At 45.9% G+C, this 25,993-nt stretch overlaps 1 protein-coding gene across 1 annotated transcript in view; it reads right to left on the reverse strand.

Annotated features, from left to right (window-relative positions):
• The window catches only part of LOC138645496 (H-2 class II histocompatibility antigen, A-F beta chain-like), an 81,375-nt gene that overhangs the window by 32,590 nt on the left and 22,792 nt on the right, over positions 1-25,993 (reverse strand). The gene's annotated exons all lie outside the window — the stretch shown is intronic.

Below are 25,993 nucleotides of genomic sequence, written 5' to 3' on the forward strand. Positions count from 1 at the left end.
CCTGGCTGGGCAATATACTACGTGACTGGCCAATATACTACGTAGCTGGGCAATATACTACGTAGCTTTGTGCTGTATACAACATCGCTGTGCAATATACTATGTGGCTCTGTGCTGTATACTGCGTCACTTGGCAATATACTACGTGGCTGCGCAATATACTACGTCACTGGGCAATATACTACGTGGCTGGGCAATATACTACGTGGCTGGGCAATATACTACGTGACTGGCAATATACTACGTGGCTGGGCAATATACTACGTGGCTGGGCAATATACTACGTCACTGGGCAATATACTACGTGGCTGGGCAATATACTACGTGGCTGGGCAATATACGTAGCTGGGCAATATACTACGTAGCTGGGCAATATACTACGTCACTGGGCAATATACTACGTGACTGGGCAATATACTACGTGGCTGGGCAATATACTACGTGGCTGGGCAATATACTACGTGACTGGCAATATACTACGTGGCTGGGCAATATACTACGTGGCTCTGCTGTATACTACGTGGCTCTGCTGTATACTACGTGGCTCTGCTGTATACTACGTGGCTCTGCTGTATACTACGTGGCTGGGCAATATACTACATGGCTGGGCAATATACTACGTGGCTCTGCTGTATACTACGTGGCTGGGCAATATACTACGTGGTCCAGATTGCATCTCTACACTTGACATAGGGACGCATGGACCTGCAATTGCATCATGATCAGGATGCATCAGGATTTGTCGTGTGCTCCCAAAACGCAGCTTGTTGCGAATTTTGGGTGTTAAAAAATCTGCAGACATCCTGGTACGTGGCAGCGAATCCAATAAACATGATTGTCAATGTAGACGCCCCCCAAATCAGGATGACTGCGTCCAATCTGTATGTGGATGTCATACTGCGCAGGCATGGAGCCTAATTTTTATTTTCTTTCACTTTCACCAGTGCTGGTAACATGCCTTTATTTTTATGAATTATAATCTCATACAGCGCCAGCTCATCACGGCACTTACTAAATCAGAATGGACATGTACAAAAAAATGCCACATATTAGGCTGGGATCACACATGCGAGAAACACATCCGTGTCTCGCATATGAAATCCAAGCTCTGGCATCGGCACTCCAGAGCGGAGCGTGCGGCTCCATGTGTTGCTATGTGGCCGCACGCTCCGCTCCGAAGTGCTGGCGCCAGAGCTTGGCTTTCACATGCGAGACACGGACGTGTTTCTCGCATGTGTGATCCCGGCCTTAGGGCTTGTTTTCACATGCGAGGAACACGTCCGTGTCTCGCATGTGGAAACGAAGCTCTGGCGCTGGCACTCCGGAGCGGAGCGTGCGGCCGCATAGCAACACATGGAGCCGCACGCTCCGCTCCGGAGTGCCGGCACCAGAGCTTCGTTTCCACATGCGAGACACGGACGTGTTCCTCGCATGTGAAAACAAGCCCTTAGAAAGTAATACATAAGACTACAACCGAGTAGCAGGGCCCTGTTCACAAGAGCTAACAATCTGAGGAAATAGCAATGCTAAAAAACAGTCTGTACTGCTTCACTAGATACTTCTTCAGGTGTACAGGTCCTTCTCAAAAAATTAGCATATAGTGTTAAATTTCATTATTTACCATAATGTAATGATTACAATTAAACTTTCATATATTATAGATTCATTATCCACCAACTGAAATTTGTCAGGTCTTTTATTGTTTTAATACTGATGATTTTGGCATACAACTCCTGATAACCCAAAAAACCTGTCTCAATAAATTAGCATATTTCACCCATCCAATCAAATAAAAGTGTTTTTTAATAACAAACCAAAAAACCATCAAATAATAATGTTCAGTTATGCACTCAATACTTGGTCGGGAATCCTTTGGCAGAAATGACTGCTTCAATGCGGCGTGGCATGGAGGCAATCAGCCTGTGACACTGCTGAGATGTTATGGAGGCCCAGGATGCTTCAATAGCGGCCTTAAGCTCAACCAGAGTGTTGGGTCTTGCGTCTCTCAACTTTCTCTTCACAATATCCCACAGATTCTCTATGGGGTTCAGGTCAGGAGAGTTGGCAGGCCAATTGAGCACAGTAATACCATGGTCAGTAAACCATTTACCAGTGGTTTTGGCACTGTGAGCAGGTGCCAGGTCGTGCTGAAAAATGAAATCTTCATCTCCATAAAGCATTTCAGCCGATGGAAGCATGAAGTGCTCCAAAATCTCCTGATAGCTAGCTGCATTGACCCTGCCCTTGATGAAACACAGTGGACCAACACCAGCAGCTGACATGGCACCCCACACCATCACTGACTGTGGGTACTTGACACTGGACTTCAGGCATTTTGGCATTCCCTTCTCTCCAGTCTTCCTCCAGACTCTGGCACCTTGATTTCCGAATGACATGCAAAATTTGCTTTCATCAGAAAAAAGTACTTGGGACCATTTAGCAACAGTCCAGTGCTGCTTCTCTGTAGCCCAGGTCAGGCGCCTCTGCCGCTGTTTATGGTTCAAAAGTGACTTTACCTGGGGAATGCGGCACCTGTAGCCCATTTCCTGCACACGCCTGTGCACGGTGGCTCTGGATGTTTCCACACCAGACTCAGTCCACGGCTTCCTCAGGTTCCCCAAGGTCTGGAATCGCTCCTTCTCCACAATCTTCCTCAGGGTCCGGTCTCCTCTTCTCGTTGTACAGCGTTTTCTGCCACATTGTTTCCTTCCAACAGACTTACCATTGAGGTGCCTTGATACAGCACTCTGGGAACAGCCTATTTGTTGAGAAATTTCTTTCTGGGTCTTACCCTCTTGCTTGAGGGTGTCAATGATGGCCTTCTTGACATCTGTCAGGTCGCTAGTCTTACCCATGATGGGGGTTTTGAGTAATGAACCAGGCAGGGAGTTTATAAAAGCCTCAGGTATCTTTTGCATGTGTTTAGAGTTAATTAGTTGATTCAGAAGATTAGGGTAATAGGTCGTTTAGAGAACCTTTTCTTGATATGCTAATTTATTGAGACAGGTTTTTTGGGTTATCAGGAGTTGTATGCCAAAATCATCAGTATTAAAACAATAAAAGACCTGACAAATTTCAGTTGGTGGATAATGAATCTATAATATATGAAAGTTTAATTGTAATCATTACATTACGGTAAATAATGAAATTTAACACTATATGCTAATTTTTTGAGAAGGACCTGTATAAAGAGGCCCTCACTGTACAGGTAAACACCTGGAGCAAGGACTATGGAAGACGGATTTTTATTTTGAAAAAGAGCCGGATCACCAAAAAGAGCCGGACTGCCCATCACTACTGCGTGTGAGAGAGGCGGAGGGATATACCTCACACATTCCAACGTGAGAAGAAAAAGAAACAGAGACTTGCCAAACGGACCCCAGGGTACTGTGAACCTCATCCGAAGCCATCAGGGGACCCCCAGAGGCACATTCAGGAGAGGCACCACTCTTTTTTTCCCCCCAAACCAGACACTCTTTAGAGCACAGGATTGCTCATACAGAGCAGCTGCATAGGGGAAAAATAATCCCTGCAACAGCACAGACCTAAAGGCACAGCTACAGATAGTGTGCCACTAAATTCAGCCTGCGGGGCAACTTTATTTGTGTTACATATCCCCAGCGATCCCCCTTCTTCCCCACCATAGGAGGCACACAAGTGGGAGAGCTTAAAATCAGGGGCGGAAGCACACATCACTGCAAGTGACAGCAGTGAAGTAGTTCCGGCCGCACATTAACAGCGGAGCTCATTACTCTGTGCAGGGCGGAGGGATCTTAATTCCGGCCACACACCTGCACTCCCATACAGCCGACACATAGTAAAAAAGAGGCGAAAAAGTTCCGGCCGCTCAGCTTCATCAGCAGCCGACGTCTAGTGCAGGGCGGAGGGATCCGCAGCTCCAGTCATTCCCCTGCACTATTTACATCTCCCAAACGTCCCACCAGCAGCACTGTGTGCAGGGCGGAAGGACACGCACTCCTAGCTGCGCGCCTGCACTACCTAACGCTGCCAACTAACTAACAACAGCGTGGTAGTCTCACCTGCATTGGAACCCCGGGATTTAGTGTGCAGTGAAGAGCAGAGGGACCAGCAGCCCAAGTCATACCCCTGCACTATTTTTTACTCCCAGGAGTCTCACCAGACTGCATTAGAACAGATGCTGCAGGCACCTCGCACTATATACAGGGCGGAGGGATACAGAGTGTAACCAAGCAACAAAATTGCACACAGCTTAAAAAAGCAGCAGCAGGCTGCTCTGCTCCTGATTCCCACGAAAAATAATTAGCCGCACAGAGTGAAAACAACCCCCGTGACAGATAAGAAGCTCTGTCTGGCTGTGGAGGGGGTGTGCAGTGCAGGGACTGCACCTCATGTTGGGATCGCTTCAAGTCTGCAACCCATAAACACACTTCACCTCCTGCTGCCCCATACCCAATTGTTTAACCCTTGCTGGACTGGAACAGTTTAATGTGGATGCTGAGGGCAACAGTACCTGATTACACATAAACAGAAAGCTACTTCTTGTGCTGAGTTAACTCTTTATATACAGACCACAAGTACACCTTATCTCCTGCTGCCCCATACCCACCTGATTAACATCCATTAGGTTGGCACGATAACGGTGGATGTGTTACTAGCTCCCTATAAAAGCCAATTTTAAGCTTCACCTAATCTCTCTTCCTTGGTTCCTCACCAACCCCCATTATTTGCTGCACACCTCAAGCATGATGGTGAAACCCTCACAAAAGCTGACGAGATCGGGGTTAAAGTCCACCAGCTCCAAACCTCTTGTAGACATGGATAAATTCCTGAAAAAGCAAGGCAACACATCCAACTCTGCTAAATCCTCTCACTCAATAGGGAAAGATCCAGAAACTTACTCAGAATCCGAACAAGAGAGCGACGGAGACAATGACGACCAGGACAAGGGTGATCTGGTAACGAGATCATTTATTAAAAGGATTCTAGGCAAAACATTAGAACCCATAAGCAGAGATCTCTCTACCATCAAGCAAGACCTCAGCCAACTGGGACACAGAATTGAAGCGATAGAGGCCTCCCATGCGGAAATAGTCCAAAGCTCTAACTCCAATCTAACTTGCCATAAACGGCATGAGGACCACATCAATAAGATATATACCATACTGGAAGACCATGAAAATAGGGAAAGAAGGAACAATCTGAGACTCAAAGGTGTCCCCGAGTCCATACTTCCAGATGCCCTGATTTCCACCGTCACTGAAATCTTTCACTCAATCCTTACTTCCTCAGACTCATCAGAACTTGATATGGTGAGAGTCCACAGAGCACTGAGGCCCAAACCGAAGCCCGACGAAGCTCCTCGAGATGTCTTATGTCGTTTCCTCGACTTCAGAACAAAAGACCTACTTCTGAAAAGAGCCAGAGAAGCAGACTCGATCACTTTTGGAGGAACCCCAATCCAAATTTTCCAAGACCTCTCTGCCTCCACGCTCTATAAAAGACGCCTTTTAAGACCTCTCACCTCAATCCTTCAACAAAGGCATTATCCTTATCGCTGGCTCTTCCCCTTTGGTATCTCCATATCCGCAAAAGATCGGAAATTTCTTATTAAATCTACCGCCGATATTAAATCTGTCTGCGAAGCCTTGGAGATTCAACTCGACCAACCGCTTGTCCTAGAAACTACTTGTGAGGCCCACCGTCTGAAACCTCTCCCCATTCCCCCTCCGTGGCAAGACGCATCTACCCCAAAATCCTCAAGATCAAAACGTCGCTCTTCAAAAGGCACGCCACCTAGGGACGAGGAAGATGATCCCGGCGGATGAACAATGGAGAATCACTAACGTTTTTCTTTTTTGTTTACCTACTTCTCTACGTTCTTTATGGTTTCAAGGGCTTTGTGACATTTATCACTAGCCCATAAAGTTAAATACTTGTGCAGCGTTATTACCGCCAATTTAGGAGTCTTAGCCTCCTATACCATGAAGCTAATTATAACTCCCTTTACTTGATCCCCTTTTTTCTCCCTCCCTAGATGTTAAAATTGCAATGTTTTCCCCCTCACTTAAGGTTATCTACCCTCATGCTCTACGTCAATGGTTTTTTTACTACTGTGTATCTACCATTCTAACCCCCTCTTTCTCATCCATCTCTCCCACCCCTCTCCTTGTTTTCCCTCCTTTGGATCCGATGGTCGAGTCTCATCCTCATCCAACTTGCCTTCAATCACTTCCACCATGACGGTAAACCGTAAGTCTTTTCAGATTATTTCACACAACTCACACGGTCTAAACTCCCCAATCCCAAGGTCACAAACACTTGCCTTCTTCAAAAAATCAGGCTACGATATACTACTCTTGCAAGAGACCCATTTCATCCCCGACAAGACCCCTTCCTTTGAGAAATGCTTCTTTGACAGATGGTTCCACGCTAGCTCCCCCCAAAAAGGATCTAGAGGCGTCTCAATAGCCCTTGCTAGGGATGTCCCCTTCCTCCTCCTAGACAGCAAGATTGATCCTGAAGGCCGTTACGTTTTCATCAAGGGGCTTATAGCTGGTAACATGGTGACCCTAGGCAGTCTATATGCCCCCAACAAACGCCACCTGAAATGGCTTCGCAAAGCCTTATCCCTCCTACGTACATTCCAGGAAGGTGTAGTCATCCTAGGGGGTGATCTGAATGTCGCTCTAGATCCATCTCTGGACACATCTACAAAAAAAAGCTCTATTTCTCTGAAAGATTTGGCGCGCCTTAAATCAACCATTCATTCATTAGAGCTGATCGATGCCTGGAGATATCTGCACCCTTCTGATATTGATTTCACATATTACTCGCATCCCCATAATTCCTATCACCGCCTTGACTACATACTGGTATCCAGATCCATTCTACCTTCCACATTAAAAGCTGAAATAATCCCTGCCATACACTCGGACCACTCTGTGGTACTGACTAAATTAGAATTTCACAAACCATACTCTAGTTTCAACTCATGGAGGCTCAATGAGTCCATACTACATAGCGAGGAATTCAAAAACCATATCCGTGAGTCGCTTCAAGAGTTTTTCAATATTAACGCTTCTCCAGACATAGCTCCTCCCGTGTTATGGGAAGCACATAAGGCCACAATCCGAGGGGTTTTTATTTCAATTGCCTCTTTCCTAAACAAACAAAGGAAATCAAAAATCCTTGCCTTATACAATGATATCGTAGCTCTGGATACCCAACACAAAAAGGAACTCTTTCAAACTACACTCACCCAACTCACCGAGAAACGCCAATCTCTCAGGGACCTCCTCAACACACAGTCTTCCAAACATTATCTATCCTGGAAAAACAAAATCTTTGCTCACGGAGACAAAGCCTCTAAACTCATGATCTCGCTGATCAAAAAACGCCAAACCCGTACATTTATCCACAGAATCAAATCTAAAGATGGCAAAGTCCTCCAGCATTATAATCAAATCACCGACTCCTTTCTGTCCTTCTATAAAGACCTATACCAACTCCGACAATGACACAACAGAAGATAAAAATCAGAGGAGATCCCATGTCCAAGCTTTCTTATCCTCCTTACACCTCCCTAAACTAACCAACCTCCAGCAAGATTGCCTACTCAGGCCCTTCGACCTCTCCGACCTCCAGTCCACCCTGTCTGAAGGGGGGGGGGGTAGGGGTAAAGGTACCTTCACACATAACGATATTGTTAACGATATCGTTGCTTTTTGTGACGTAGCAACTATATCGTTAATGAAATCGTTATGTGTGACAGCGACCAACGATCAGGCCCCTGCTGGGAGATCGTTGGTCGCTGAATAAAGTTCAGAACTTTATTTCGTCGCTGGACTCCTGCTGACATCGCTGGATCGGCGTGTGTGACACCGATCCAGCGATGTCTTCACTGGTAACCAGGGTAAACATCGGGTAACTAAGCGCAGGGCCGCGCTTAGTAACCCAATGTTTACCCTGGTTACCATCCTAAAAGTAAAAAAAAACAAACACTACATACTTACCTACAGCCGTCTGTCCTCCAGCGCTGTGCTCTGCTCTCCTCCTGTACTGGCTGTGAGCGTCGGTCAGCCGGAAAGCAGAGCGGTGACGTCACCGCTCTGCTTTCCGGCCGCTGTGCTCACACAGACAGTACAGGAGGAGAGCAGAGCACAGTGCTGGAGGACAGACGGCTGTAGGTAAGTATGTACTGTTTGTTTTTTTTTACTTTTAGGATGGTAACCAGGGTAAACATCGGGTTACTAAGCGCGGCCCTGCGCTTAGTTACCCGATGTTTACCCTGGTTACCGGCATTGTTGGTCGCTGGAGAGCGGTCTGTGTGACAGCTCTCCAGCGACCAAACAGCGACGCTGCAGCGATCCGGATCGTTGTCGGTATCGCTGCAGCGTCGCTAAGTGTGAAGGTACCTTAAGGCCCCTGGCCCAGATGGGCTCCCTAAAATCTATTACAAAACCTTTGCTGATATCTTAGGCCCGTACCTCCTGAACGTCTGTAACGCAGTCCTGGGTGGGAATCCTTTCCCTTCTCAGTCACTAGAAGCCCACATTTCTCTTCTTCATAAAGAAGGTAAAGACCCAGAATGCTGTGGAAGCTATAGGCCTATCTCCCTACTCAATGTTGATCTAAAAATTTATGCCAGTCTTATTGCGGGGAGATTGGCGGAGCTCATGCCACAACTCATTTCTCTCAATCAATCGGGCTTCATGATAGGACGTGAGGGAAGGGACAATACAGCTAGAATTCTTCACCTTATTCAGTACGCAAAAATACGGAAAACCCCACTCGTCCTACTGGGAACAGACGCTGAAAAGGCCTTTGACAGGGTGGACTGGATATTCCTTCGAGAAACACTTCTTGCTTTTCACATCCCCCCTCAACTTGTAGATGCCATTTTCCAAATGTACACTACCCCCACTGCCCGTTTAAGAATAAACAATCTACTATCGGACCCTTTCTCCATTCAAAATGGCACGAGGCAGGGATGCCCTCTCTCTCCGATTCTATATGTATTGGCCATGGAGCCTCTCATTCAGAGCATCCAACAAGATCCAGGCATTAAGGGAATCCAGATAGGTAGTTTTCACCATAAATCTGCAGCGTTCGCTGATGATCTCTTGGTATTCCTATCGGTTCCCGAGGAGGGCATCCCTGCCTTCGTCCGCATATTAGACCTATACGGGAAGCTTTCTAACTACAAAATCAACATTACTAAATCGGAAGCTCTCAGCATTAATATCCCCAACCCCGCTATAGACAAATTAAAAAAACTATACCCCTTCAAATGGCCCTCGAGTTTCATCACCAACCTAGGGATTAAGATCGGGAGATCGACGGGGGAACTTCTGGAACTTAATATCATCCCCCTGTTGAAACAAGCTACCTCCACGGTACAGTCCTGGAGAGCCCCCTTCCTATCTTGGATGGGCAGAAAAAACCTCTTGAAAAGTATTATCTTACCCAAATTCTTATATTTATTCCAGGTGCTCCCCATCTACATCCCAAAGCACTATCTATCGAAGATAAACTCTTTTTTCATTAACTACATCTGGAATGGCAAACGCCCACGAATCAATGCCAATTCTCTTGCCATGCAGAAGTCAAAAGGAGGAATGGGGGCCCCGGATATCTTCAAATACTACCGAGCAGCGATGCTCACTAGAGTAGTAGATTGGATTAGAAATCCTTCAGAAAAAATGTGGATACCAATTGAAGAACATCTAGCCCCTATTCCCCTTAGGACATTAGCCCTTCTGTATAACCACACAAACCTAGACCAACTGCTACTCAACGAAATTACAACCGCTATTCTCAAAATTTTGAGAACAGAATTTCCCAAATTCACCCCGCCTACCTCCCCAATTCTGACGATACAAGACATCGCGGGTCCCATCCCATTTAAATTACCTAAAGATCCCCCCAGCTCCACCAGTAACTTTAACTCTCCTATACCGCTTGACACTCTTTTTATCGACGGGTCCCTAATGAGCCTCGCTGAATTCCAGGCCTCGAACCCACAATTAAATATTTCTTTTCTTCACTACAAAAGATTAAAAGATTACTGCCATAAGCACAAAAGACAGTTAGATTTGCTCCGCCCTCTGACTCCCTTCGAACAATTTTGCGCCCACAAAAACCCACCCAAAAAAGTCCTATAAAAAATTTACAACCTTCCGTTGATGGATGGCGCCGATGTCAAAAGAGCCTTCATAGGTCTCTGGGAGAGAGATCTCACCATCTCTTTCACGGACGACCAGATTGCCTCTATCTACAACAAATCTCACGGACCCTCACAATGCGTAAAAATACAAGAAAACTCATATAAGGTAATATCTAGGTGGTACCGCACTCCAACCCAACTCCATCATTGGCACCCCTCCACTCCCGATCTGTGCTGGAGATGCCGTTCAGACTCAGGCTCCTATCTGCACATCTGGTGGTCTTGCCCAAAAATTGTCCCCTTTTGGCAAATGGTCTCGAACGTAATCTCTAAGGTGCTAGATCAAAACACTCTCTTACTTCCTCAATCTACTCTCCTTAACCAACCCCTATGGCCCGAGAATTCCCCGGCCTCGAAACTAGCAAGCAACATAATAGCAGCCGGGAAATATCTAATCCCCACTTTCTGGAAATCTACTCTCACACCCACCAAAAAACAAGTACTAGATAAAATTGACCTTCTATACCACACTGCTGAGTTAGTTGCCAATACACAAGAATCCCTCACCTCGTTTAGACTTACCTGGAAACCGTGGATTACCTTCCGCTCCAGTCCTGACTTCTTATCAACATTACCGGAGGATACCTGAATCCACCTCAACCCATCAGATCCTATATGCCGAGCCCCCCCCTCATTATCATTCTCGACTTCATCTTTTAATTTCATCTCCACCATCGGTCCTTTTTTCCCCCTCCCTCCTCCAAGCCCCCCCCCTTCAGCTCCCTCTCCCTCCCCTTTCTTACCTCACCCCCCCTCTTTCCTATAACCCTCTCAATCTTTCTATTACTATCTTAAAACTTTACTCATGTTTCCACTGTTTCTCTAATCACCTTTGCTAGTTTCCCTTTCTTCTGAATTTATGTCAAAGTTTGATCCAGAACCCTTTTCCAGTTCTTCAAATTTATTGTATTCCTACATCTTGTTGGACTTTTGTTATTGTCCCATTGGATACCTAATGTTGTTTGAAACTTCCTCTGGCTATTTTTCAATTCCTGTTCAATTGTGATTCCTTCTTCTTCAATAAAAAGAAAATTGAAAGAAAGAGAGAAACGTGTGCCTTTTGTCTCTACTTATTGTCCAGCTAGTGGCAGAATTGCGAGCATTTTGAATCGGCATTGGGGCTTTTTGAATAGAGGGTTACCTCAGATTCAAGATTTTCGTTCACGGCTTATTCTGTCTTATAGACGTGGGCGAAACTTGAAAGACAGACTGGTAAAATCCGATGTGGGTACTAAGAGGGTTGCCATTCAGCGGACTTTGTGTCCACCTAGGATGGGCAATTTTCCTTGCCTTAGCTGTGCTTGTTGTAGCAATATGCTCAAGGGGGATAGTTTTCATCACCCCCGTACGGGGAAGAAATTTTTGATTAAAGAACGCTACACATGTTCCTCCAGTTTTGTCATCTATTTGCTGGTTTGTCCCTGTGGACTTATGTATGTAGGGGAGACTACAATGGAGATTAGAGCTCGCATAAGCAAACATAAGAGCACAATTAGAACTAAATTGCTTGAATTACCAGTCCCTAAACATTTTGAGGAATGTCGCCATTCTGTCAATCAGCTCCGATTTAGGGTGATCGATGGGGTCCCTATACTGAGAAGGGGAGGGAATAGGGTACAATTACTCAAACAAAAAGAATTAAGATGGATCTCTGTACTAGATACATTACAACCGAAAGGGTTAAATATTGAGTATAATCTACAGATATGTAATCTTTGATCCCTCTCTCTTCCCAGGTATTGTCTGTAATCTGTATACTTGTTTTTAATGTTATTATTTTTGTTTTTTGTTTCTTTTTAGCACACTGGTGATTTGACATCCAGGGAGATTTGGAAGTCATGGAGCTGTTTTTCCTGTGTTTTTGTATATCTATGTTTAAATTGTTGGTGCTGTTCACCGATTTCTTCCTTGTCCCCTTGTGTGTCAAATCGCGATTTATAAGATGTTTTGGTTTACATGCGCTGGTTACCATGGAGGTGGTTGTTTCCGGCTCTTACCACAGAGACGGGGATTCACTGCGTCCTGTGTTGGTCAGGTGATGTTTGTGGGCGGTTCGCCTACGCTCCTCCCTGGCTCTGACGTGGCCGCTGTTGTTCCCCTGTGCTGTGGGTGAGCGATGTCCGACTCGATGCCGCTGGCGCTTGCGCTGTAGGTTGGGTAGTTGCTGCGGTCATGTGACCGCGTGCATGTGACGCACCTGCACGCTCGCTCTGGCTGCCTCTTGTCGGCGGATATAGCGTTTTGTTCGCAGTGTGTTAGGAGTAAGGCGATTGGCTGGTGCGTATTAATAACAGCACAGGAAGACCCTTCAGGATTGGAGAATACCTGTGTTATGGAGGATACAAGGGCTCATTGGTGGATTGTCGTCATGGCAGCGGGCACAACATAATCAAGATTGGATTACAGCTACTGTTTGGAATGATCCCTGACGCCGTTTTAATTGTTGTATATTTTCTATATATATGGGATGTCATTGTAATGTGGGCATTTGCATGTTTTATGGGTAATAGTGTGATTTATGTATTTATAAGATTGTTGTTAAATAAAGGCCGCCCCTTGTCAGTGATTGGTGCCTGATTTTGGCTCCACACTATTTAAGGTGGCCAGTTGAGCTATATTGTGTACTTGACAAAGGCCATGCCAGGCCGAAACGTTGTATGATGGTGGTGGAATAAAGACTTCATATCTTTCACCTGGAATGGATGCTGCTCCTTTTTCTATATTTTTACCTCTTAAAGCTCATCAAGAGAATGCCAAGAGTGTGCAAAGCAGTCATCAAAGCAAAAGGTGGCTACTTTGAAGAACCTAGAATATAAGACATAATTTCAGTTGTTTCACACTTTTTTGTTAAGTATATAATTCCACATGTGTTAATTCATAGTTTTGCTGCCTTCAGTGTGAATGTACAATTTTCATAGTCATGAAAATACAGAAAAAATCTTTGAATGAGAAGGTGTGTCCAAACTTTTGGTCTGTACTGTATGCGTATTATTACAGATTGATTTCCTGCACTCGTTACTGTCACTTTTTAACCTTTTTCCAGTCCTGTTCCATATATTATAGACGTCTGAACCATTCTGCACTGTTTCCGTAAATCCCATTCACTTCTATGAGAGTTATCGAACCCTCCTGTGGCCGGCGCAGAGAAACAGATAATCCCATATCAGCCATTTACAGGGGTTTAAAACAAGTATTTGATACACAGACGATTTTGCTAATTTTCCCACCTACAAAGAATGGAGAGGTCTATAATTTTTATCATAGGAACACTTCACCTGTGAGAGACAGAATCTAAAAACAAAAACCAGAAAATCACATTGTAGGATTTTTAAATAATTAAATTGCATTTTATTGCATACAATAAGTATTTAATATCCTACCAACCAGAATTTTGGCTCTCACAGACCTGTTGGCTTTTCTTTACGAAACCTCCTACTATGCACTCATTACCTGTATTAATTGCACCTGTGTAAAAGGCACCTGTCCACAAACTCAATCACTCTCCAACCTCTCCACCATGGCCAAGACCAAAGAGCTGCCTAAGGACACCATCGACAAACTTGCAGACCTGCACAAGGCTGGGATGGACTACAGGACAATAGGCAAGCAGCTTGGTGAGAAGCCAACAAGGCACAATTAGAAAATGGAAGAAACACAAGATGACTGTCAATTGTCCTCTAGGCGTCTGTTTAGGCATGGATTTAGCACCCCACACCATCACACTGTCAGGGTGTTTAACAGTCTTAACCAGGGGCGGATTATAAGAGGGTCAATATGGGCAGTAGCCCAGGGCCCAGTAGTGTGGGGGGTGTTGTGAATTCTGCTCTTGGGCTCCCTCCAGTGGTTGTTGATGGTAATGCAGTTATTCCTGAGCAGCAGTCTTGGACAGGTGTTTCTGCTAATTGCAATTCGGACTGGGGTATTTAGCTGTGCAGGACTCATTAGTCCTTGCCAGTAGTCAATGTTCCTTTGGAAGTGTTGGTCCTCTGCCTGGCCTCTCCTGCTTGCTGCCAATTCAGCTAAGATAAGTGTTTTCTTCATTTTTTTAGATACACTGCTGTGTGTTTATTTTCTGTGCTGATCTTGTTTCTATTTTGTTCCTGCTAGACTGTGCCTGATGTTTTTCTTAGTCTAGTTGGATTCGCTGGAGTCGCAGATATACTCTCCACATATTTAGTTAGGTGGTGGAGTTTTTGTATTTTTCTGCTGTGGATATTTTGTAGTGTTTTATGCTGACCGCATAGTATCCTGTACTATCCTTTCCTATCTAGGTAGAAGTGCCTCCTTTGCTTATCCCTGTTTTCTGTCTGCGTGTGTCTTTTCCTCTCCTACTCACAGTCATTATTTGTGGGGGGTACCTATCCTTTGGGGGTCTACTCTGAGGCAAGAGAGTTTTCCTATTTCCATCTTTAGGGATATTTAGTCCTTAGGCTGTGTCGAGGTGTCTAGGTCTGGTTAGGCACACCCCACGGCTACTTCTAGTTGCGGTGATAGGATCAGGGGTTGCGGTCAGTAAAGTTACCACTGCTCCAGCGAAGGTCATTTCATGCTGCTCCAAGGCCACCTGATCATAACAGTACTACTGGCCAACAATGAGTTAATTGCATCTCAGAAGAAGGGAGGAAAGATCTTGAGCCATTTTTTTTCTTTAGTCTGTTTTGTCTTATCCTCCCTCTTTATCTCTGGGTGGCTGAAGAGCATTGTGCTAGCATGAGTGTTCAGGAATTAGCTTCTCGTGTAGACCAGCTTGCTGCTAGAGTACAGGGTATTTCTGATTACATTGTTCAGACTCCTGCTTTAGAACCGAAGATACCTACTCCTGATTTATTTTTTACTGTCTCAGGGTCAAGAGGCGGCAGAATTGTATTGTCAGAAATTCAGAAAATGGTCTGTATTGACTAAATGGAATAATGATGCTTTGGCGGCAATTTTCAGAAAGGGTCTTTCTGAATCCGCTAAAGATGTTATGGTGGGGTTTCCCACACCCTCCAATCTGAGTGATTCTATGTCTCTGGCCATTCAGATTGATCGGCGCTTGCGGGAGCGCAGAACTGTGCGCGCTATGGCGTTATCCTCAGGGCAAATTCCTGAGCCAATGCAGTGTGATAGGATTCTGTCTAGAACGGAACGACAAGGTTTCAGATGTCAGAATAGGTTGTGTTATTATTGTGGCGACGCTTCCCATGTCATTTCTGTCTGCCCTAAGCGGACCAAGAGGATCACCAGTTCATTTACCATCAGTACTGTACAACCTAAATTTCTGTTATCTGTGTCCTTGATCTGTTCATTGTCATCATTTTCTGTCATGGCGTTTGTGGATTCAGGCGCCGCCTTGAACTTAATGGACTTTGAGCTTGCCAGGCGTTGTGGTTTTCCCTTGCAACCTTTGCAGAACCCTATTCCTTTAAAGGGCATTGATGCTACACCCTTGGCTAAAAATAAGCCCCAGTTTTGGACACAGGTGACCATGCCCATGGCGCCAGCCCATCAGGAAGATTGTCGATTTCTGGTGTTGCATAATTTGCATGATGCTATCGTGCTGGGTTTTCCATGGTTGCAAGTACATAATCCTGTTTTGGATTGGAAGTCCATGTCTGTGACTAGTTGGGGTTGTCAGGGGGTTCATAATGATGTTCCTCTGATGTCTATCGCCCCTTCTCCCTCTTCTGAAATTCCGGAGTTTTTGTCTGATTTTCAGGATGTATTCGATGAGCCCAAGTCCAGTTTCCTTCCACCACACAGGGACTGCGATTGTGCTATTGACTTGATTCCAGGCTGTAAGTTTCCTAAGGGCCGACCTTTCAACCTGTCTGTACCTGAACATACCGCCATGCGGAGCTATATTAAGGAGTCTTTGGAGAAAGGGCATATTCGGCCATCTTCTTCACCGTTGGGAGCGGGGTTCTTTTTTGTTGCTAAAAAAGATGGTTCCTTAAGACCCTGTATTGATTATCGCCTCTTGAATAAGATCACGGTCAAGTTTCAATATCCTTTACCTTTGCTTTCCGATTTGTTTGCTAGGATTAAGGGAGCTAGTTGGTTTACTAAAGGCCCCTTCACATTAAGCGACGCTGCAGCGATACCGACAACGATCCGGATCGCTGCAGCGTCGCTGTTTGGTCGCTGGAGAGCTGTCACACAGACCGCTCTCCAGCGACCAACGATGCCGGTAACCAGGGTAAACATCGGGCAACTAAGCGCAGGGCCGCGCTTAGTAACCCGATGTTTACCCTGGTTACCATCCTAAAAGTAAAAAAAAAAACAGTACATACTTACCTGTTGTGAATTCTGTGGCAGAGCTCCCTCCTGTGGTCACGGGTGGTACTTCGGCTGATTCTCTCTATGAGCTTCCGTTGGTGGAGGAGAGTGGTACTGCGGCTTCTGAGTTTCCTTCCTCAGGTGATGTGGTGAAGTCGTTAGGTGCTGCTCTATTTAACTCCACCTAGTGCTTTGATCCTGGCCTCCAGTCAATGTTCTAGTATTGGACTTCCTCCTGGATCGTTCCTGTGGCCTGCTGCTCTGCATAGCTAAGTTCCGCTTTTGTTATTTTGTTTGCTGTTTTTTTCTGTCCAGCTTGCTTATTTGGTTTTTCTTGCTTGCTGGAAGCTCTGGGACGCAGAGGGTGTACCTCCGTGCCGTTAGTTCGTACGGAGGGTCTTTTTGCCCCCTTTGCGTGGTTGTTTGTAGGGTTTTGTGTTGACCGCAAAGTTACCTTTCCTATCCTCGCTCTGTTCAGAAAGTCGGGCCTCACTTTGCTAAATCTATTTCATCTCTACGTTTGTCTTTTCTGTTATGAAAGGTAATTCAGTACCACAATGGACATAGAGGTCAGCGCACATACAGTGACCTGGCAATAACCAAAAAAACAAGAACGAGCTCTGAGACGTGGGAACTCTGTTGACCGCAATCCCTAATCCTCTCAAACCACACTAAAGGCAGCCGTGGATTGCGCCTAACGCTCCCTATGCAACTCGGCACGGCCTGAGAAACTAGCTAGCCTGAAGATAGAAAATAAGCCTACCTTGCCTCAGAGAAATATCCCCAAAGGAAAAGGCAGCCCCCACATATAATGACTGTGAGTTAAGATGAAAAGACAAACGTAGAGATGAAATAGATTTAGCAAAGCGAGGCCCAACTTTCTGAACAGAGCGAGGATAGGAAAGGTAACTTTGCGGTCAACACAAAACCCTACAAAAACCACGCAAAGGGGGAAAAAAGACCCTCCGTACCGAACTAACGGCACGGAGGTACACCCTCTGCGTCCCAGAGCTTCCAGCAAGCAGGAAAAAAACAAATAGACAAGCTGGACAGAAAAAAAACAGCAAACAAATAGCAAAGAATAACTTAGCTATGCAGAGCAGCAGGCCACAGGAACGATCCAGGAGGAGACAGGTCCAATACTAGAACATTGACTGAAGGCCAGGATCAAAGCACTAGGTGGAGTTAAATAGAGCAGCACCTAACGACTTCACCATTCACCTGAGGAAGGAAACTCAGAAGCCGCAGTACCACTTTCCTCCACCAACGGAAGCTCACAGAGAGAATCAGCCGAAGTACCACTTGTGACCACAAGAGGGAGCTCTGCCACAGAATTCACAACAGTACCCCCCCCTTGAGGAGGGGTCACCGAACCCTCACCAGAGCTCCCAGGACGACCAGGATGAGCCATATGAAAGGCACGAACAAGATCGGGAGCATGGACATCAGAGGCAAAGACCCAGGAATTATCTTCCTGAGCATAACCCTTCCACTTAACCAGATACTGGAGTTTCCATCTAGAAACACGAGAATCCAAAATCTTCTCCACAATATACTCCAACTCCCCCTCCGCCAAAACCGGGGCAGGAGGATCAACAGATGGAACCACGGGTGCCACGTATCTCCGCAACAATGACCTATGGAATACGTTATGTATGGAAAAAGAATCTGGAAGGGTCAGACGAAAAGACACAGGATTAAGAACCTCAGAAATCCTATACGGACCAATAAAACAAGGTTTAAACTTAGGAGAGGAAACCTTCATAGGAATATGACGAGAAGATAACCAAACCAAGTCCCCAACCCGAAGTCGGGGACCCACACAGCGTCTGCGACTAGCGAAACGTTGAGCCTTCTCCTGGGACAAGGTCAAATTGTCCACTACATTAGTCCAAATCTGCTGCAACCTGTCCACCACAGTATCCACACCAGGACAGTCCGAAGACTCAACCTGCCCTGAAGAGAAACGAGGATGGAACCCAGAGTTGCAGAAAAACGGTGAAACCAAGGTAGCCGAACTGGCCCGATTATTAAGGGCGAACTCAGCCAACGGGCAAAAAACAACGACCAACGAGCTTGTCTAGGATTCAACCGCTTGGCGGACTCGAGATAAGTCAAGTTCTTATGATCAGTCAAGACCACCACGCGATGCTTAGCTCCTTCAAGCCAATGACGCCACTCCTCGAATGCCCACTTCATGGCCAGCAACTCTCGATTGCCCACATCATAATTTCGCTCAGCAGGCGAAAACTTCCTGGAAAAGAAGGCGCATGGTTTCATCACCGAGCAATCAGAACTTCTCTGCGACAAAACAGCCCCCGCTCCAATCTCAGAAGCATCAACCTCGACCTGGAATGGAAGCGAAACATCTGGTTGACACAACACAGGGGCAGAAGAAAAACGACGCTTCAACTCTTGAAAAGCTTCCACAGCAGCAGAAGACCAATTGACCACATCAGCACCTTTCTTGGTCAAATCGGTCAATGGTTTAGCAATACTAGAAAAATTGCAGATGAAGCGATGATAAAAATTAGCAAAGCCCAGGAACTTTTGCAGACTTTTCAGAGATGTCGGCTGAGTCCAATTATGGATGGCTTGGACCTTAACAGGGTCCATCTCGATAGTAGAAGGGGAAAAGATGAACCCCAAAAATGAAACCTTCTGGACACCAAAGAGACACTTTGATCCCTTCACTAACAAAAAATTAGCACGCAGGACCTGAAACACCGTTCTGACCTGCTTCTCATGAGACTCCCAATCAGGGGCGGATTATCAGAGGGTCAATATGGGCGGTAGCCCAGGGCCCAGTGGTCTGGGGGGGCCCTGGGCTACCGCACAGATTGACCCTCCACTAAGTGTCTGAATGCCCGCCGGCATTTGTGTGCCCCCGGACCCGGTGGGCAGAGAGAGGGGGCCCGCATTGGTTGGGAGGTGCGTGTATCAGCCGGTCAGCTGAGAGCTCCGAGTCCCTGCACCAGGCCTGCACGCAGCACACCACATAATGGCTGCTCTGTGCACAGGACCTGTGATGAGGTCACAGGATGGGAGGAGTCAGGGGTCACATGATCAGGAGGAGGACCTCCGTGTACAGGACTTTGCTGGTTGCCATGGCGCCAGAGGAGGGTAAGGCAGCGTATGTGTGAGGTCAGGAGGTGTTTACAGGGTGGATGTAGCAGAGCCGTGTGTGTACGAGGTGTATGACTTTGAAGAGTTGGGGAAGAAAGTAAAGGAACTGGATGCACAGGTAGTTTTTTCTTCTATCCTTCCAGTAGACGGGCATGGCACCAGGAGATGGAACAGGATCCTTGATGCAAACAACTGGCTAAGACGATGGTGCAGACAACAAGGATTCGGATTCCTGGACCACGGTGTGAATTACTTGTACGATGGACTCCTCGCCAGAGACGGACTACACCTCAACAAACCTGGGAAACACACATTTGCCAGAAGACTCGCTACACTCATCAGGAGGGCGTTAAACTAGAAGAAGAGGGGACGGGAAGAAAAACATTAGACTTGAACAAAGAAGATCCAGGAAAACATACTCAGAAGGGAGGTAAGAACATTTCTAAAACAATCCACAGCGAGGAGATTGGAACAAAACAAAATCCTCTAAACTGCATGCTCGCAAACGCCAGAAGCCTGACAAACAAGATGGAAGAACTAGAAGCAGAAATATCTACAGGTAACTTTGACATAGTGGGAATAACCGAAACATGGTTAGATGAAAGCTATGACTGGGCAGTTAACTTACAGGGTTACAGTCTGTTTAGAAAGGATCGTAAAAATCGGAGAGGAGGAGGGGTTTGTCTCTATGTAAAGTCTTGTCTAAAGTCCACTTTAAAGGAGGATATTAGCGAAGGAAATGAGGATGTCGAATCCATATGGGTCGAAATTCATGGAGGGAAAAATGGTAACAAAATTCTCATTGGGGTCTGTTACAAACACCCAAATATAACAGAAACCATGGAAAGTCTACTTCTAAAGCAGATAGATGAAGCTGCAACCCATAATGAGGTCCTGGTTATGGGGGACTTTAACTACCCGGATATTAACTGGGAAACAGAAACCTGTGAAACCCATAAAGGCAACAGGTTTCTGCTAATAACCAAGAAAAATTATCTTTCACAATTGGTGCAGAATCCAACCAGAGGAGCAGCACTTTTAGACCTAATACTATCTAATAGACCTGACAGAATAACAAATCTGCAGGTGGTCGGGCATCTAGGAAATAGCGACCACAATATTGTACAGTTTCACCTGTCTTTCACTAGGGGGACTTGTCAGGGAGTCACAAAAACACTGAACTTTAGGAAGGCAAAGTTTGACCAGCTTAGAGATGCCCTTAATCTGGTAGACTGGGACAATATCCTCAGAAATAAGAATACAGATAATAAATGGGAAATGTTTAAGAACATCCTAAATAGGCAGTGTAAGCGGTTTATACCTTGTGGGAATAAAAGGACTAGAAATAGGAAAAACCCAATGTGGCTAAACAAAGAAGTAAGACAGGCAATTAACAGTAAAAAGAAAGCATTTGCACTACTAAAGCAGGATGGCACCATTGAAGCTCTAAAAAACTATAGGGAGAAAAATACTTTATCTAAAAAACTAATTAAAGCTGCCAAAAAGGAAACAGAGAAGCACATTGCTAAGGAGAGTAAAACTAATCCCAAACTGTTCTTCAACTATATCAATAGTAAAAGAATAAAAACTGAAAATGTAGGCCCCTTAAAAAATAGTGAGGAAAGAATGGTTGTAGATGACGAGGAAAAAGCTAACATATTAAACACCTTCTTCTCCACGGTATTCACGGTGGAAAATGAAATGCTAGGTGAAATCCCAAGAAACAATGAAAACCCTATATTAAGGGTCACCAATCTAACCCAAGAAGAGGTGCGAAACCGGCTAAATAAGATTAAAATAGATAAATCTCCGGGTCCGGATGGCATACACCCACGAGTACTAAGAGAACTAAGTAATGTAATAGATAAACCATTATTTCTTATTTTTAGGGACTCTATAGCGACAGGGTCTGTTCCGCAGGATTGGCGCATAGCAAATGTGGTGCCAATATTCAAAAAGGGCTCTAAAAGTGAACCTGGAAATTATAGGCCAGTAAGTCTAACCTCTATTGTTGGTAAAATATTTGAAGGGTTTCTGAGGGATGTTATTCTGGATTATCTCAATGAGAATAACTGTTTAACTCCATATCAGCATGGGTTTATGAGAAATCGCTCCTGTCAAACCAATCTAATCAGTTTTTATGAAGAGGTAAGCTATAGGCTGGACCACGGTGAGTCATTGGACGTGGTATATCTCGATTTTTCCAAAGCGTTTGATACCGTGCCGCACAAGAGGTTGGTACACAAAATGAGAATGCTTGGTCTGGGGGAAAATGTGTGTAAATGGGTTAGTAACTGGCTTAGTGATAGAAAGCAGAGGGTGGTTATAAATGGTATAGTCTCTAACTGGGTCGCTGTGACCAGTGGGGTACCGCAGGGGTCGGTATTGGGACCTGTTCTCTTCAACATATTCATTAATGATCTGGTAGAAGGTTTACACAGTAAAATATCGATATTTGCAGATGATACAAAACTATGTAAAGCAGTTAATACAAGAGAAGATAGTATTCTGCTACAGATGGATCTGGATAAGTTGGAAACTTGGGCTGAAAGGTGGCAGATGAGGTTTAACAATGATAAATGTAAGGTTATACACATGGGAAGAAGGAATCAATGTCACCATTACACACTGAATGGGAAACCACTGGGTAAATCTGACAGGGAGAAGGACTTGGGGATCCTAGTTAATGATAAACTTACCTGGAGCAGCCAGTGCCAGGCAGCAGCTGCCAAGGCAAACAGGATCATGGGGTGCATTAAAAGAGGTCTGGATACACATGATGAGAGCATTATACTGCCTCTGTACAAATCCCTAGTTAGACCGCACATGGAGTACTGTGTCCAGTTTTGGGCACCGGTGCTCAGGAAGGATAGTAGAGAGAGTACAACTAGAGAGAGTACAAAGGAGGGCAACAAAATTAATAAAGGGGATGGGAGAACTACAATACCCAGATAGATTAGCGAAATTAGGATTATTTAGTCTAGAAAAAAGACGACTGAGGGGCGATCTAATAACCATGTATAAGTATATAAGGGGACAATACAAATATCTCGCTGAGGATCTGTTTATACCAAGGAAGGTGACGGGCACAAGGGGGCATTCTTTGCGTCTGAAGGAGAGAAGGTTTTTCCACCAACATAGAAGAGGATTCTTTACTGTTAGGGCAGTGAGAATCTGGAATTGCTTGCCTGAGGAGGTGGTGATGGCGAACTCAGTCGAGGGGTTCAAGAGAGGCCTGGATGTCTTCCTGGAGCAGAACAATATTGTATCATACAATTATTAGGTTCTGTAGAAGGACGTAGATCTGGGGATTTATTATGATGGAATATAGGCTGAACTGGATGGACAAATGTCTTTTTTTGGCCTTACTAACTATGTTACTATGTTACTATGTATGGATCAGAGCAGCGTGTGAAAGGTCTATGGAGCGGAGTCGTGTGTGTACAATGTGTACGGAGCCGTGTGCATGAGGTGTACGGAGCGCAGCCACGTGTGTACGAGGTGTACGGAGCAGAGCAGCCTGTGTATGAGGTATACGGAGCGGAGTCGTGTGTACGAGGTGAACGGAGCACAGCCGCGTGTGTACGAGGTGTACAGAGCACAGCCGCGTGCGTACGATGTGTACGAAGCGCAGCCGCGTGTGTACGAGGTGTACGGAGCGGAGTCGTGTGTAAGAGGTGTACAGAGCCATGTGTACAAGGTGTACGGAGCACAGCCGCATGTGTACAAGGTGTACGGAGCGGAGTCGTGTGTAAGAGGTGTACGGAGCCATGTGTATGAGGTGTACGGAGCGCAGCCGCGTGTGTACGAGGTGTACGGAGCAGAGCAGCATGTGTATTAGGTGTACGGAGCGGAGTCGTGTGTACAAGGTGTACGGAGCACAGCCGTGTGTGTACGAGGTGTACGGAGCGCAGCCGCGTGCGTACAAGGTGTACGGAGCAGAGCAGCGTGTGTATGAGGTGTACGGAGCGGAGTCGTGTGTACAAGGTGTACGGAGCACAGCCGTGTGTGTACGAGGTGTACGGAGCGGAGCCGTGTGCATGAGGTGTACGGAGCGCAGCCGCGTGCGTATGAGGTGTACGGAGCAGAGCAGCGTGTGTGTGAGGTGTACGGAGCGGAGTCGTGTGTACAAGGTGTACGGAGCACAGCAGCGTGTGTGCGAGGTGTACGGAGCACAGCCGCGTGTGTACGAGGTGTACGGACCGCAGCCGCGTGCGTACGAGGTGTACGGAGCGGAGTCGTGTGTAAGAGGTGTACGGAGCCATGTGTACAAGGTGTACCGAGCACAGCCGCATGTGTACAAGGTGTACGGAGCGGAGTCGTGTGTACGGAGCCATGTGTACGAGGTGTACGGAGCACAGCCGCGTGTGTACGAGGTGTACGGAGCGCAGCCGCGTGTGTACGAGGTGTACGGAGCGGAGTTGTGTGTAAGAGTTGTACGGAGCCATGTGTACAAGGTGTACGGAGCACAGCCGCGTGTGTACGAGGTGTACGGAGCGGAGCCGTGTGTACGAGGTGTACGGAGCACTGCCGCGTGTGTACGAGGTGTACGGAGCACAGCCGCATGTGTATGAGGTGTACGGAGCACAGCCACGTGTGTATGAGGTGTACGGAGTAGTGCCGTGTGTGTACGAGATGTATGGAGAGGAGCCGTATGTGTATGAGGTGTACGCAGCGGAGCTGTGTGTGTGCAAGGTATGCGGAGCAGTGTGTGCAATGTGTATGGAGCGGAGCGGTGTGTGTATGAGGTGTACGGAGTAGTGCCGTGTGTACGAGATGTATGGAGCGGAGCCGTGTGTGTATGAGGTGTATGGAGCGGAGCCGTGTATGAGGTGTATGGAGCAGAGCCGTGTATGAGGTGTATGGAGCGGAGCTGAATGTGTACGGAGCGGAGCCGTGTGTGTATGAGATGTATGGAGTGGAGCCGTGTGTACGGAGCGGAGCCGTGTATGCAAAGTTTACGGAGCGCAGCCGCGTGTGTAGGAGTAGCTATGTGTGGCCATTATCATGTGCGGCCAATATACAGTAAGGAGCATCATGTGTGGCCATTATACAGTATGGAGCATCATGTGCGGTCATTATACAGTATTATTGAGCATCATGTGCGGTCATTATACAGTATGGAGCATCATGTGTGGCCATTATACAGTATGGAGCATCATGTGTGGCCATTATACAGTATGGAGCATCATGTGCGGTCCTTATACAGTATGGAGCATCATGTGCGGCTATTATACAGTATGGAGCATCATGTGGGGCCATTATACAGTATGGAGCATCATGTGCGGTCATTATACAGTATGGAGCATCATGTGTGGCCATTATACAGTATGGAGAATCATGTGCGGTCATTATACAGTATGGAGCATCATGTGCGGTCATTATACAGTATGGAGCATCATGTGTGGCCATTATACAGTATGGAGCATCATGTGCGGTCATTATACAGTATTGAGCATCATGTGCGGTCATTATACAGTATGGAGAATCATGTGTGGCCATTATACAGTATGGAGCATCATGTGCAGTCATTATACAGTATGGAGCATCATGTGCGGTCATTATACACTATGGAGCATCATGTGTGGTCATCATACAGTATGGAGCATCATGTGCGGTCATTATACAGTATGGAGCATCATGTGCAGTCATTATACAGTATGGAGCATCATGTGCGGCTATTATACAGTATGGAACATCATGTGCGGTTATTATACAGTATGGAGCATCATGTGTGGCCATTATACAGTATGGAGCATCATGTGCAGTCATTATACAGTATGGAGCATCATGTGCTGTCATACAGTATGGAGCATCATGTGCAGTCATTATACAGTATGGAGCATCATGTGCGGCTATTATACAGTATGGAGCATCATATGCGGTCATTATACAGTATGGAGCATCATGTGTGGCCATTATGGAGCATCATGTGCGGTCATTATACAATATGGAGCATCATGTGTGGTCATTATACAGTATAGAGCATCATGTGCGGTCATTATACAGTATGGAGCATCATGTGTGGCCATTATACAGTATGGAGCATCATGTGTGGCCATTATACAGTATTGAGCATCATGTGCGGTCATTATACAGTATGGAGCATCATGTGCAGTCACTATACAGTATGGAGCATCATGTGTGGCCATTATACAGTATTGAGCATCATGTGGGGTCATTATACAGTATTGAGCATCATGTGGGGCCATTATACAGTATTGAGCATCATGTGGGGTCATTATACAGTATTGAGCATCATGTGGGGCCATTATACAGTATTGAGCATCATGTGGGGTCATTATACAGTATTGAGCATCATGTGTGGCCATTATACAGTATTGAGCATCATGTGGGGTCATTATACAGTATTGAGCATCATGTGGGGCCATTATACAGTAT

This window comes from Ranitomeya imitator, chromosome 7, assembly GCF_032444005.1.
Source record: "Ranitomeya imitator isolate aRanImi1 chromosome 7, aRanImi1.pri, whole genome shotgun sequence".
Lineage (NCBI taxonomy): Eukaryota > Metazoa > Chordata > Amphibia > Anura > Dendrobatidae > Ranitomeya > Ranitomeya imitator.